This window comes from Cydia splendana, chromosome 23, assembly GCF_910591565.1.
Source record: "Cydia splendana chromosome 23, ilCydSple1.2, whole genome shotgun sequence".
Taxonomy (NCBI): Eukaryota; Metazoa; Arthropoda; class Insecta; order Lepidoptera; family Tortricidae; genus Cydia; species Cydia splendana.
The window spans coordinates 2,038,454-2,055,311 of record NC_085982.1 but is presented as its reverse complement, the minus strand read 5'-3'; the positions used below and the strand labels follow the sequence as shown (position 1 = coordinate 2,055,311).

At 37.0% G+C, this 16,858-nt stretch overlaps 1 protein-coding gene across 1 annotated transcript in view; it reads left to right on the top strand.

Moving 5' to 3' along the window:
• LOC134801709 (kin of IRRE-like protein 2) overlaps window positions 1–16,858 on the top strand; it is a 65,777-nt gene that overhangs the window by 14,620 nt on the left and 34,299 nt on the right. The gene's annotated exons all lie outside the window — the stretch shown is intronic.

Genomic DNA, 16,858 nt, shown 5'->3' with positions numbered 1-16,858 from the left:
TACAAATAAACTAGAATACAGCTTATATACAGCTTGCAATGCTGCTTGGGTATAGTTAAGAGGTTTTGCCATATAAAAAAATCGGCCTAGTGCGAGTCGGACTCGCGCACGAAGGGTTCCGTACTATAATACGCATTAAACGGCAAAAAAATCACGTTTGTTGTATGGGAGCTTGGGAGCCCCACTTAAATATTTATTATATTCTGTTTTTAGTATTTGTTGCTATAGTGGCAACAGAAACACATCATCTGCGAAAATTTCAACTACCTAGCTATCACGGTTCATGAGATACAGCCTGGTGACAGATAGACGGACAGCGGAGTCTCAGTAATAGGGTCCCGTTTTTACCCTTTGGGTATGGAACCCAGCAATCACAAGTAATTAAATGACGTTCCTAAGTGGACAGTTATTGCCAATATATCCCAGTCTATATACAAACATTACATTATATACCAGCCACTTAACATGACGTGCAATGCGTGGGAAAAGTCACATGTGTTACGCGAATGGCGGACGATTCCTTTTCTTTTTAGCGCCCGCTTCAGTAAATAAACATATTTTACGATGGCGAGATACTTTTGTACCGGTACTAAATGAAAAGCTAAAGGCGATACACGTGTTGAAAATACGAACAAATGACGGGCAAAGCTTAAAGGACGACTAACGCTAGACCGGGCCGGGACCGGGCCGGAGCTTCCGGCGCTTCGTTTTTTATGGAAAGCACCACGTGATCACCGATCAGCCGTCATAGAAAATGACATGTCGGACGCCTCGACCCGGTCTAGCGTGAGTCAACCTTATCCCATTCAGCACTAATCACGACACGTTGTCGTTTTGCCTCTATGAAGCATTTTCGCTACATATCAGGAAACCTATGTTATCGGCTACGACCGTAGCTCAGCGGTGAATGTGTTAACTCACAGACCAATTCGAACGTATATCAAAATGACATCTAAATTCAGCTATCGCATATGTACAATTAATAGGCCAATTCGAACGTACATTTCCATCAATATGACATCATTCAAATATCATTTTGATACATTCATACATTCGAATAGGGCTGCCAGATGGAACTGCAATCGTTTTTAAAAAAAAGAACCGGGCAAGTGCGAGTCGGACTCGCGCACGAAGGGTTCCGTACCATAATGCAAAAAAAAAAACAAAAAAAAGCAAAAAAAAAAAACGGTCACCCATCCAAATACTAACCACTCCCGACGTTGCTTAACTTTGGTCAAAAATAACGTTTGTTGTATGGGAGCCCCATTTAAATCTTTATTTTATTCTGTTTTTAGTATTTGTTGTTATAGCGGCAACAGAAATACATCAATTACATCATCTGTGAAAATTTCAACTGTCTAGCTATCACGGTTCGTGAGATACAGCCTGGTGACAGACGGACGGACGGACGGACGGACGGACGGACGGACGGACGGACGGACGGACGGACGGACGGACGGACAGCGAAGTCTTAGTAATAGGGTCCCATTTTACCCTTTGGGTACGGAACCCTAAAAAAGGTCATACAGAAAATATTTATTCGTGGAACAATTTCATTCCAGACAAAGTACGTAGGTAGACAAAAATCTAAAATAAATCTATAAAGGGCCTGTTTTTTGTTAACTTTTTAAATTTTAATGTAATATTTTTTTGTTATTTAACATTTTAACAGCAACTTACATAACATTAACTGTCATTTTGCACCCTATTACCCTAACACAATAACCATCATGTTACATAATCTCCTGTAAAAACCTATTATTACATTTTAATAGCTTGTTGATTAAATAATTCCGAGGTGTGCACCGAAAATTCTCGTATGCATATTAAAATGCATTTACATAATTTTCAAATGGGGCGGGAACAATAAAATCCCGTTTACAATACGCCGTTTAAAGCCAATATTCATAAAAGGGTTAAGCTTTTTGGGTTTTATTTATTTTTAATTATTGGATTCTCCTTTTATTGAAATATTGTAGACTGAGTGCTACTGTGTACTTGTTTTAAAGAACATGCGAAACTTTTTAGGGTTTCGTACCCAAAGGGTAAAAACGGGACCCTATTACTAAGACTCCGCTGTCCGTCTGTACTAGACATGTGCGCCGATGGCAAAATCATCGGCGGCGGCGTCCGATGATTTTTTTGACCGGCGGCGGCGGCGTGATCGGCGTGAAATCGGCGTGGCATAATTTTTGATACTGCATGAGAACGTGGATGTAGAAACTCTACATTAAAGCCTTCTAAGTATTTACTAGGCTATCCAAAACATATTGTGTGTGTTTTCTAAATTATTGCCGTAAATTATTTCCCATCATGCCACTTGGCAACCATTTCTTACCAACCTAAAGGTTAGCAACGGTATGTTTAAATACATATTAATATAAAATGGACACTTTAACGCTACATTTTAGGCAGTATAATGACTTTGCAGGCGTAATAAATTTCTTTATTAGTTAAGTCTGTAAAAAAAAACTATATTGACTTTTCCCAGCCGCAGTGGCCTCACCTATGAATCCTATGATTTGTTACGAAATAATGATGAACTAATTTACATTTGTCTGAACTTAAGTTCATTAGAAATGTATGTTAGAATCTTTATTCTAACATACATTTCATTTTCATTTCATTTCATTTATGTCGTCGTTTTGATTCAAGTCGTCAGGTTCATTCGCTCAACAGAATGTCTTAGAAGTGTCTCGTGTCGATGGCACTTGCAGGGACACTTGCGTGTCGTCAGACCTACATACTGTGAGCGACTACCCAAAGATTTGATACGAGCCCTCTGACGGAAGATTTAAGAGCCAACAGGAGTGGTCATTCCTCCATACAAACGTAGTCCTCGTTTTCCTCCGTGGTTTTTGAAGCTAGAGCAATGATTTTTTCAACACAGATTAATATTGTCAATATCTGTGTCGGACCGTTTTGCTTTTTTTGATATTTTTGTTTTTTAAGGCGCTAGAGCCCTTCAAAAACGGCCAAAATGGCCTAATAGACTATGCCGCAATGAGAGGCGTGGTATTCAAAACTGATATCAATTAGCCAAAAAAGCAAAACGGTCCGACACAGATAATTTCATAATCATTTAGATTTCCAAATTTGGTTACGATTGGTTAAGTTTTGGGGGAGGAAAAAGAGGACTACGAAACCTCGATTTTTGTCATTTTTACGCAGGATTTTTCGCCTCAGCTGCAGTTGTCCCTATCGCACTAATTTTAGGGGCGGAGTCAAGTTTCTAAATACGTACACAGCCAGAAAAGTGATGGGCAATAGTCGACATTTAATGTCGATAATCTAGTGATGTAAGAAGTTATCGATAAACCGTCTTGTGTGAAAATATCTAGATCCTAAGATACAAGGGGTTTTGGGTTGAGAGTAGGGAACACATTTTTGTAGTTATGATATACAATCTATTATGAACTTTTTGATTCTAATATTTCAAATTAGAAATCAAAATCAAAAATATTGTATTGCATGGTTAAAATGGGTTAACAAAATTTTTAGGTACCTACAGGCACGCTTCGTAATTGTCGAGCAATTTAGGGTCCTAGCTAGAGATGGGTAACTACCCGGGTAAATACCCGAGAGCGGGTATTTACCCGGTAAATACCCGATATTTACCTACCCGCGGGTAAATACGCGGGTATTTTCGTTTTTCTTCTAAATTTGAATTGTTAAATGGTATGTTAGTATAAATAAGATTAATTTAAGTACTTTTTTATAATGTTACATAAAATGTATGTTCAAACTAAGTATGAAAAGGTTGCTATGAGATGAAGTTCGATTTTAACATATCAGTACAATTATGAAAATCGTGTAAAATCATTCCCTGGCTTCCGGAAATGTTTTAAAACGCTTTTAATATACATTAAAATGATGAAAATAAAGACTACTTATAAATGATAATAAAAAAAAATTGTGCCGTATCACAACTTGGGAAGCTCATAAGTCAAATACAGTTAGTTTTAGGACAAAAATGTATAAAACCTTTTTTGTAGAAAATTATGTCTACTTTAGTTTGTACATACAACACTTTTCGATATTAATGACAGATTCCAAGAAATATGAAAAAGTTCACTTCTACCCCCCTCCCCCCAACCACACCCCCCGCCGACCGCAGTTGGAATGTGTATTATCAACGTATAAGTACGATAATTTACTCGAATCTAAAAAAATACTCTTATGACGGCCTTTTTTTAATATTTATCAAAATTGTACTAAAAATTCCTTAGTTACAACTGCAAGTTTCACTAAACCATTTCATTTTAAATAACACACAATAATTACAACCATTAACTCGGTTTATATCTCCACTTTAACACAAATCGACATGTGCAACAAGAAATGAATCTACCCGTCCATTTGGGTAGATACGGGTAAATACCGGGTAGATGGGTATTTACCGGGTATTTACCTGGGTGGGTAAATTGGGTAAATACCCGCGACCCATCTCTAGTCCTAGCTGAATTGGTTGTTCCATACTTACTCGTGCTCTATGGAATGTCCAATTTAGCTAGAACCCTAAATGGCTCAACAATCACGGAGCGTGACAGTACAAATGATTCATGTTCTGTATATCCTGCCCTACAATGGCGTTAATATTTGGTTGTCATGTCTATACTTCGTTTTTAAGCATTATTGAAAAAAAAAATAGTAAATACTAATATTAACCACTAAGTACATAACTATTACAAAAAAAGCTAATAAATAATTATACGATTGCATGCTTAAAAAAGACACGTCACCTTCACTCTAATGCTAAACAAACGAAGAATAAGAACTAACAACGATAAGACCGCCTGTTGCTACCTTTATCTACATTGTAAATCGGTTTTAGGGTTCCGTACCCAAAGGGTAAAACACGGGACCCTATTACTAAGATTCCGCTGTCCGTCCGTCCGTCTGTATCTCTGTATCTCACGAACCGTGATAGCTAGACAGTTGAAATTTTCACAGATGATTTATTTCTGTTGCCGCTATAACAACAAATACTAAAAACAGGATAAAATAAAAATTTTAGTGGGGCCTCCCATACAACAAACGTGATTTTTGACCGAAGTTAAGCAACGTCGGGCGGGGTCAGTACTTGGATGGGTGACCGTTTTTATAAATAATGGTACGGAACCCTTCGTGTGCGAGTCCGACTTGCACTTCGCCGGTTTTTTTTTAATTTGTTTTTATGTTTGTGGTGTAATAAAGAATATTTTAGAGTCAGACCAAGAAAAGTCTACAGCAATTTTGATAGCACACGCAGTGCAAGTGTTATTTATATGTCATCATTTCATAGAAGCGACGTTTGAAATAATACTTGCACTGCGTGTTCTATCAAAATCGCTATAGATTTTTCTTGGCCTAACTCTACTTTAAATTACAAAGTAAGGCCTAAATTATAAAATAAGGCCCATCAATGTTTTTTTTTTTGTGTTTATTAAACTTGATATTTTGTCTATAGTATTAGCGGACATGGTCTCAAAATTTAAACCCGCTTAAGAATCGGGCCTTATTTCGTGCATTATATACAATACTACCCATTTTTGTGTAGTCATTATTTATACTATAGAAGCATTGTTTGAGTAGCCAATTATTTAAACAGTATTTTTTTAAAAGGCAACGGTGGCAATATTTTAAGGTCTGGATAATAAGATACAGATCTTAATAAGGATATCAATGTAAGTGAATGTTACCATGACTACCAAACAAACAAATGTGATAGAATTTGCCAGCTGGCATTGTAACATTCAGACAGTTACCTATGTACCTAATCTGAAATATGAATAAATTAGTAATATTTTAAACAGGAAAGTAAACCGAATTTTGGCCTTTTGCTGGACACAATCACAATAGTAATTTGTTTTACAAGAGGGCAAAGTTTATCGCCACCGGTTGATGCATTTGCAGCACCAATGGTAGAAAATGCAAGCTCATCATCAACTGCATAATCGACGTTTGATATGACTATTGAATCCGAGCTTTTTGATCATGAATCATGATAAAACAAAATTTTAGAAGGTCGCAGAATAGTGGATTTAAAATATTTATTTTCTGTGATCTCAAATATCAGGCACGATCATACAAATTGTACATTTGCTGATCTTGCCTTTGTCATTGAAAGACGTAAGGGTTTACACAGAGAATATATATTTAAGTGTAATATGTGCAAAAAAAAGGAAACGATACACTCTGAAGACCCAAAAAGAAAATGTTAGTAAATACTGCTCCTCCCCATGGTTACTTGGTTCCTTATTCAACCTACCTGAAATTAAACGAGTAGGTTAGTAAATTATATCATTTTACATTATAAAGTTAAATGTTTAGGTATCTCAATCACTTACTCACTGGTGGACATGGACGCAAAATTTTTGCCCATCTACTTATACTATCTTATATGAAATTTTGAAAGTTAGCACGCTTAAAGTTCGTTTTTTTTGCATTAAGGTAACAGATTTTGACATGTCTTATTAAAAATAAGTCATAGCAAATATGTTAGAATTATAAATCATATTAATCATATTAATGAGCAAGAGCACCCTAAACCGGCGAGCGTGTATGAGGAATGTTATGAATGTGAAGGAAGCGAAAGTGGTATGTCAGGATCGTAGCAAGTGGAAATCCGTGGTCTCTGCCTACCCCTCCGGGAAATAGGCGTGATTGTATGTATGTATGTATGTATTAATCATATACTTTTTTATATTCTTTTGCTTTCATAAGTAATATAAACTAATTTTTGAAAGCGTTTTTCAATAATTATTAATAAAAAGACACGTCATGATTGTTTACCTTCTTTCTAATGCTAAAAAATAACGAACTATAATAACCGGGCCTTATTTGGTACAGAACCTTGATTTGATAGGTACATCGGATATTCTGGGCCCCTGAGTTTGTTACGTAAAGGACAAAATGGTGACATGTGGTTAGAGCTGATACTGTTAAACTAGTGGTTCTGTGCGCTAAGTATAAAAAATAAGCTTCAGCGAACTCATTAAGCCTAGAAAAAACCCTACACCCTACTGCCACTTAAGTCAGTCTTGAGTCTTTGAATCAATTTCCGTAGTAGTACTACTACTACTAAGGTACTAGGAGGTAATAAGGCCTATAGTAGGTATAATAAGGCCTACCTGAAAAATAATGTTCTTACAACAGTGTAACCGTGTTAGTTATTTGAGTAACATATATGTAAAGTGATACAATTAAAAGCTAACAGCAAACCAGTACATAAATTATATCTTATGTACTTCTTATGAATTACACTCTTATAAAGGTTTCGGCTAATTACGCTTAATTACTTGAATAAAGGTAGATGAATTGCGTGCGGTCCAATAGGTAACCACAACTCACGGAGTCCAAAACAATAAGCTGATCAGCAAAGTCAAGTAAACAAAGCCAAGTCACAGTAGTAGAAAGATTATCGAGTTCTGTAAACGTAAGCCGGGTCAAAAAATTCAATCGCAACACAGTAAGTAATAAGTGAACGCCTCGTGGCAGTAACGCACGAAAAATAACATTGCAAATTGTCGGCAATGAGGCGCGCGCGGGTGCAAGCGTACGCATCTGTGTGCGTGCATTACACACACAAATACAGTCTCTCACGCCCCGTCAGAGCGACGGGTATATTCAGCTTGAAATCTCAAAATTGACTTTTAGCTCAGCTCCCGTTTCGTCTTAAGAGTCGCGTGAGATAATACATTGTAGGTATTTCATAAAAGAGTCATGGAATGTTAAGGTTTACTTTGTTTTCTTTGTTACTTGCTTAATGATGACCCTTGGTAAGATGCTTACTACAGTAAAACAAAATGCGTTCTATAAAAAAGCGGCGCGATAACATATCAAATAATAAACTGTGAGCCAGAAACTTTGTTTAAATTAACGCTAAATCGTTATCACACCTAATACGCAACGACAAAAGTAATTTGTTTCACTGGCAAATAATAAGCGAAAGAGCATAAGGATCTTTAAATTATACCTCTGACACTATCTACTCACTATGCAACATGCAATAAGACACGATAGGTATCAAAGTTTTCCACGCCGATTATACGCCGGTCAAATTTATCGGCGGCGGCGGCGCGGCGGCGCGGCGCACATGTCTAGCCTGTACGTCTGTCTGTCTGTCTGTCCGTCCGTCTGTCTGTCTGTTTGTCTGTCACCAGTTATCGTTAATTAGCAAAGTTTTTTTTCATTAACTTTTTTTAATTGTTAAAGTAAGCTTTAGAACATCGTTGAGAGGTTTTCCTGTATCGTAATATGCTATTAAAACATACGTAAAGCTAACATAATTTAACGTATAGATCAAATATAATTTAACGTACCTACTTACAGCTTATGAAGCCACGAATCAAATATGTATTTCATTTCGCTTTATGAGCATCGTAAATTAAATACCTACCACACAAAAGTTACGTTTATAAGCAGTATAATGTTTTATTAAGATATAAAAATGATCATTATGATACACTTTTAGTGAATAATGTAAGTTTTTACGGCAATTAATAACGGTTTTAAACTATTTAACCTTTTGGCTTTTATGATGTATCATTTAATACTTTTTTTATGAATAATAATTTATTATGTAAGTACTAATGAAATTTATATTTATTACAAGAAAATGTAATAAATATAATGCAATATTAATTGAATATGCTGCCCTCCTAACGAAAAGTGCAATAACTCGAGTTTTGGGTCAAATTGAGTTATATACATATTCGGATTGAGCATAACGAGTTCTATATTTTCTTCTTAGACAGTTTTAAGGTATCTGTAACGTAAACATGTTTTTTATTAATCATAACTGCAATATCTGAGGCAAAGACTTGTGATTTACTTATGAAGAACGCCATAACTGTAGTTATTCTTGGATTAGTAATACTTTTAAGCAACATTACTAACAATATCCGCAATAACTATAGATATTACACTTTTAGTAAGTAGGATTAATAAAATACTTCAACATCACTTACTTACAAAAACTGCAATAAGTATAGTTATTACGAATATGATTGGTAGGGTGTATTATTTTTATTAGCACGTTACTAGTAAAAAGTGTAATAAGAATTGTTATCGCTCTTATGCTTAGTAAAATTGTGATAACAAATGTTAGTCCAATAACTAATCATAAACGCAATAAGTGAAGTTGTTACACTTATGTTTAGGATTGTCGAAATTTTAATGATAAGTTTACTTAATAACAAGGCAATACAACTAAGTTACTGCACTTATGTTTAGGACGATGGGGCACAGACAGTATAGTTTTACCAATCACGGTGCGATATGATGTCAAGTTATCGCATTTATGAGTAGTATAAAATAGAGCATAATATAATAAGTAAAAAAGTTTTAAGTTAAATGGTTTTATTTTAATCAGAATAAACGCCACTTTTCGACACTATGTCAGTGATTTAAAAATCAATCGATTTTTTTTCTCAGACTAAAATAAAAACGTGCGGCGTTAGAAGGAAAATATAATACATTTATATATTTGTAAAAGAAAATCTTAGTAAACACTAGCTAACTAAAACTCCGCGTTGCATTGTATATTCTTATATTTTTAGATCTTTCTCAACATTTCTAAATACTAACGCCCCACGTTTTTAATTTAGTCTGAGAAAAAAAATCGATTAATACTTAAATCACTGACATAGTGTCGAAAAGTGGCGTTTAGAATCCGACTCGAGAAGACTACATTGCTACCCGTCTTGCATGATTACTGTCGAGAAAGGAGCATCTAGGAAGTATATAGGACTCCGATTAGTATAATATTTTTTATTTTCTAGTTTTTGGTACACTTTCTGATTAAAATAAAACCGTTTTACTTAATTTTATTTTTAAGTTTTTACTTTAGTAGCATTACGAGTTAATAAACATATTAGATTGCGCCCCCGCTGCAAGATGACAATAGTTATGTATCTTACTAGGGGGCAAAATCGGATTTGATACAGTCAGTATTTTCTTGGCGTTGGTGTGGTGGAAAAAAATGGGGTTAGGCTGTATCAGTATATATAATTATATTATATCAGTTCCGCGTAAGGTCAAAGGCCCGAAGCGTCCGGGAGTTTAGTGCGCCAACACAAAAAACAATAGTACCAGTGTCTAGATGCGAAGGCTGAAGGCCGAGCTCCGCGTAGGGCCGAAGGCCCGAAGCGTTCGGAAGGTTAGTGCTCAGACGCAGAACAAAGGCCGAGCTCCGCGTAGGGCCGAAGGCCCGAAGCGTTCGGAAGGTTAGTGCTCAGACGCAGAACAATGGTACAAGTGTCTGAAGGCCGAAGCCCTGAAGCGTCCGGGAGGTGAATACTCAACACAGAACTATAGTATAAGTGTCTAAATGCGAAGGCCGAGGGCCGAACTCCGTGTAGGGCCGAAGGCCCGAAGCGTCCGGAAGGTTAGTGCTCAGACACAGAACAATGGTACAAGTGTCTTAATTGCGAAGGCCGAGCTCCGCGTAGGGCCGAAGGCCCTAAGCGTCCGGAAGGTTATTACTCAAACACAGAACAATAGTACAAGTGTCTGAAGGTCGAAGCCCTGAAGCGTCCGGGAGGTGAATACTCAACACAGAACTATAGTATAAGTGTCTAAATGCGAAGGCCGAGGGCCGAGCTCCGTGTAGGGCCGAAGGCCCGAAGCGTCCGGGACGTTAGTGCTCAAACAAAGAACAATGGTACAAGTGTCTTAATTGCAAAGGCCGAAGGCCGACCTCCGCGTAGGGCCGAGGCCCGAAGCGTCCGAAAGGTTAGTGCTCAAACACAGAACAATGGTACAAGTGTCTTTATTGCGAAGGCCGAAGGCCGAGTTCCGCGTAGAGCCAATGGCCCGAAGCGTCCGGGACGTTAGTGCTCAACAAAGAACAATAAATAAATATAAATATTAGGGGACATCTTACACAGATCAACCTAGCTCCAAACTAAGCAAAGCTTGTACTATGGGTGCTAGGCGACGATATATATACTTATATAGATAAATACATACTTATATACATAGAAAACACCCATGACTCAGGAACAAATATTAGTGTTCATCACACAAATAGATGCCCTTACTGGGATTCGAACCCAGGACCATCGGCTTCGCAGGCAGGGTCACTATCCACTAGGCCAGACCGGTCGTCAATGGTACAAGTGTCTTAATTGCGAAGGCCGAAGGCCGACCTCCGCGTAGGGCCGAAAGCCCGAAGCGTCCGGAAGGTTAGTGCTCAAACACAGAACAATGGTATAAGCGTCTTTATTACGAAGGCCGAAGGCCGAGTTCCGCGTAGAGCCAATGGCCCGAAGCGTCCGGAAAGTCAAATACTCAAATACAGAACTAAAGTATAAGTGTCTAAATGCGAAGGCTGAAGGCCGAGCTCCGCGTAGGGCTGAAGGCCCGATGCATCCGGGTTAAAGTGCTCAAACAAAGAACAATGGTACAAGTGTCTAAATGCGAAGGCCGAAGGCCAACCTCAGCGTAGGGCCGAAGGCCCGAAGCGTCCGGGAGGTTAATGCTCAAACACAGAACAATGGTACAAGTGTCATAAAATACACTTTTGCAGCAACCTCTTCTTCTTCTTAAACCTAGCGTTTTCCCGGCCTAGCGCCAGGGTCCGCTTTCCTGCTCAGTCTTCTCCACTTTACCCGGTCTTCGGCATCCTCAGGTGTGAGATTGGTCTCTCCCATGTCCGCTGTCACGACATCCAGCCAGCGCTTCTTAGGCCTACCGCGGCCGCGTGATCTAGGGCCTTGGACAGTGAGATTGAGGCATCTATTTCCGACGTAGTCTACCGGTCTGCGGCGTATATGGCCATACCATCGGAGGCGACTTTCCTGCAGCTTATCCGCTACGTCACGGATTCCGAGGCTGCCACGCATGTGTTCGTTACGTATGCGATCTAGTCGCGTAACGCCACACATCCATCGCAACATCTTCATCTCCGTGACGTGAAGCTGCTGGACATGCCTTCCGAGGACAGGCCAGGGCTCGCTACCATATAGTAGGACTGGTCGGATGATGCTCTTGTACACAAGGCCCTTTAGCTTCACCGGTATCTTGGGGTCGCAGAGGACACCGGTTACTTCTCGCCATTTTGCCCAAGCAGCGCTAATTCGGGCTGGGACGTCGTGATCGATTTCACCCGATTCGTGCAGCACGGACCCAAGGTATTTGAATTTATTCGTTTTCACGACAAATTCGTCTCCTACCTTTATGGGGTCGGGGTCCGTGCCGCCACATGCCATGTACTCGGTCTTCGCAACATTTAGTTTCAGACCGCCGTTCTCTAGCGCACCCTTCCATTGGTTCACTTTATGCTCCAGTTTCTGTTTGTCCTCATCTGTCAGTGCAATGTCGTCAGCGTACGGTTTTGCAACAACCATAATAGAAAAAAAAAATTAAACACATTGTCTTACTAATTAAAACTGCAATAAGTAAACTACTTATTGTACTTAAGATTGAAGCATACAGTACAGCACCATACTATAATTGCTTAAAATAATCGTAATATCTTGAATTACTAACGATAAGTGCGATAAGTAGGCTACTTATTGCAGTTATGGCTTGTAATTATATCATGTCTGTATTGGACCATCCTAAGCATAAGTGCGTTTGCTCATTTTTTATAGTATTAATAAATGAATAAATAATTATTAGGTACATACAAATAAACTCAATAATATTATCTATTTTTTGGTCAAAGTTTCAAGTCAATAGGATGTGTAATATTGGAGATATCAACTAAACAAATTTAAAATATATTACCGCGTTTTTCTCGAAAGTAGCTTGACTCTAGTTATTGCACTTTTCGTTAGGAGGGCAGTATGGACGCCCTGTGATAAATGTTTATTTTTCAGCTTGAAGGTAAACAGTGTACTTTTTTGATGACGGATATTTTATATTTTTTCAAGCCAAAGCAAATATTACTGACGTTTGTCGGAAACAAACTCTATATAAACACGTTCGTTTCAAAATTATAATGTTTCAAATTCCGTTTCCAACGTGAAAATAAAACTAACAATTGGAAAATAAAATCAACAAAACTTCGCAAATAGAATATGAAAATTAACATTCGTTACTTTCGCCAGCTCTCATTCACGTTCGTTCATAAAAAAAACATTTTACGCCTTCCAATTAGGATTGATATTACTCGAAAAAATTGAATTCTTGCATGTTTTGGTGGATATATCCGTGTAAAATGTGATCTATCTGCGATTGGCGTTTAAGTTATTTTTGTCAAATGTCCGATACAACTGGGTCGCATTTAGTCGCAAGTGCCAACTGACGTAAGGTACATTTTGTGCAATAAAAAAATATAACGTATGTAGTATCGTATTATGTAGGGTGTAGAACCGTTTTTTGGACTAGCGTTGTTTGTGTACAACAAAAAGGTTTGATTTGACGCGACGGAAACAAAGGCTCGACAAACGCACGGACGGGCAGACAAAATAATTGCCTCTCACAAACATTTTGCCGCCTACATAGGGTTTGAGCCGGTGGGCCAAGTAACAAGCATTTATGTATACGTAATTCTAAATAAAGATGTAATTTATTCCACAGTACTGTGAAATAAAATATAAACAACATCGTACCACGTTAAATGTCTCACTAAATAGGTGGTAGACAAGCTTACATATGCAGTCTATTTAATGGAAAGCGGTTACCCTGGCCTATGGACGCCTAGCAGCGCCAACAAAAAGTTGACAACTGTACCTGTCCTATAACCGCAAAAATCGAAGTTCGTTAATTTCGAGCAACTATCTCTAATTAACCCTTACCTAATTGAAGTAAAAGAGAAAGATACTCGAAATTTACCAATTTCGGTGTTCGCGGTAGGCCCTCTGTTCGTGTGGTTGTCCAGCTTCGTCGCTGTCGCTATCAAATCGCGGCACTCGCGACACTAGAGCGTGGGTTAAAGAGTGTTGCAACCAACCAGTCTGTGAGCTTTTCGAAAAACACATAATGAGGCTGCGACCGGGCCACATTAATTAGGTTTTGTGTAGGTTTACGTGGTTTACTTTTAAATGCGGTTAGAAAAACAAGCAAACGCGTTTTTTTCACTAAGGTATAAAATAGCGTAGGTATTCGACTCGGCTACATTATTGCCTTGAAGCAAGTTTTTTACTACCTTCTACAGGTATTGTCTTAAATATCTCTTTCCACAACGTCTTTTGAACCCTAAAGAAGCCTATATCTATGGTTAGGATTCGACGCTATCTTTACTCAAAGTTTATCCATATCAATTAAATTAGTCTACAGTCCATCTTTATAGGCCATGACAGAATTAAATACGCTTTATTGTAACCAAAACCCTTTCTTTTTCATAATATTATTAGACATGTTGTTGAAATACTAAACCTGTTTACCTGAAGGATAGGAGTAGTGAAAACAAAATACGTAAGTAACACCTATGACATAAGTCATATCAAATGATAATGTATATATTTATCAAAGAACAAGTAAAGGGTAAAAGGTCCTTTTTAGAAAGGTAAACAACTGTGATATAAATCATATGATATACTTACTAATATAAATACTGACCTGTATCGAATGCTTGATATATTGGAGCATAGCCAAGCTATACTCATGAATTAAATATATAAATATGGACTTTTTTATGAATCATGGAACAGATAAGACAGATAACCCAGTTTGGTCTTTGTCTTATCGACAAAATATTTCTCGAAAGCTTGTGGCAAAAACGTTTCAGTGTAAGCGACAAAAAATGTAAAGGTCGGTTGAGGTCCTACGTTTTTGTCGTAAAGGACATTATGCTAAATTACATATAAACATTTACCCCCTTATTCATAAACGTTTACTACAATAATAATCGTTTGACAAGCCGATAATAATCGTTTGTCCCTTTCCGACGTATTGGTATGATGGAAAGGGACAAACGATTATTATCGGCTTGTCAACTTTAGTAAACGTTTATGAATAAGGGGGTTACTATTTATTAAAACATGGTTGGATCTTAAATATTATATGCATGTTTCCTAGTGACGCATCATCATTGAGCCATTAGAGTATGTGCTAAATGATAAGCTAACAATATCTTGAGTGTCTAGGTCAGGGTCTAGAACTCGGGCAGGAGTACAGGATAACTGGTGAATCAACAAAAATATCAATGAGTCACTTTCGAAACCTTAGGCCATGACCTAAACACGTCCAATACGTCAATATCATTTTGACGTAAAGGACACTCAAAAACTAAACTACCATGAATCCCCGGAAATGATGTCCCCTGATTCTTCCACTCTAACAATTTCAATCCCGATCGGATCAGTCAGTGCGGCCCCAAAAAAATGGTAACAAAATCCGGTTTATTTATTTAGCCGGACGAAATTTTACGATGCCAGGGGGACCCTACATGTCGTGTTTTACAACTATACATATATAACCCAGAATATAATACTTTTTATCTACGAAATTATTATGTCGTTAATTTTTTATGGGCAACAAAAGAAAAATTGTAAACGGTTTTTTTGGATGACGAGGGTTCCGCGATCGTAAATGGATTTGGATTAAGTTTATTTTTTGTGTAATTAGTTTTTATTATTATTTTTAAACATTTTGCAGTGATAAAAACGAAAATTACTAAAGTGTTTTTTCCATTAATTTAGTTTAGTAAACCCTTTTCCCCAAAAAAAAGTGCAACTAAAAGTAAATCTAAGTACACCAAAATGTCGTTAATAGACAAATTTTCTGTGTTTGTTTATGTTATGTTATGAGTTTCTATATTTTGTGTGTTTAGGCACCATCGATTAATCAAGCTGTAAAATGGTTATAACACCCTTATTTACAAAGGCTTACCAAGGCCTGACTTATAAATTAAAATTTGATAGAGTGACTGTTTTTTAATTATATTTATATTGTGTAATTATATGATATCCCTTAGAGTGACGCAAAACTACATTAAGTCACTTAAATTTGTGTTTTAATTAATTGAGAGAAAGTTATCATTGCAACTCAAATATTATGCCGATTCAAGGGTCAACAGTGTCAAAACGCACAGTTCTAAGGTTTTTTATTGCTAAATATAAGATTTTTGTAACGATAGGGTTGCAAAACTACCAGTAGATTTTACTGTACATATTATGTACCTAACTTTACAATCGATGTAATCAGAGTAGACCGATTTACTAAATCGTAAATATTTTATTACATAATATCGTATAATATCATATTTCGAGCATCAATATTGTAGAAGTAAGCTATCAAACAATTTATATCAATCAAATGCCATATAAAAGTGCATCAAAATAAATCCAGCGTTTATTGCCGTAGCGCGTAAAGGGAGAAATAAAAGTTTATTTTATTAAGTCCAAATATTAACAAAATCGTTCCTTTTGATTTGTGCTCGGGGGAAAACTGCCATAACTCAAATTGAGACGTTTATGGGCATAATTTATGAGCGTTACTTGATTTAAAAATAATAGTGTCGTAATTTCTGAATTCATTTTCGTATAATCCTATTTAAAGGCAATTTTATTGCTGTGGAAGAAAGTGTTTTAGAAGGTTTAAGATGATTCGAAGATTAAGTTTATTAGCAGTTTATTAAATTGTAGTTAGAAGTTATATTTGGTAGGTGCCAACAAAATCTCTTTTTTAAGCATATTTAATTATGATTTTTCATCATTTTACCAAACAAAACAAACAACCAAGCATTTGTTTGGCCTAAAGGTTGACTAGTCGAGAATACAGTGTGGCATTAATTCTTCTAATTATGTCAGTTAAATAAATTTAACTTTTTTAAATATCTAACTAAAATGATTTTGAAGTTTAGTACCTACATTGCGTGTAAATTGTATAACAATAACGTAATTTGTGATACCATAATACCGAGTACAATCATTTTACCATAACTTTCTTTCCGCAAATTGCCAAAATGAATGCTTACATCATCCAA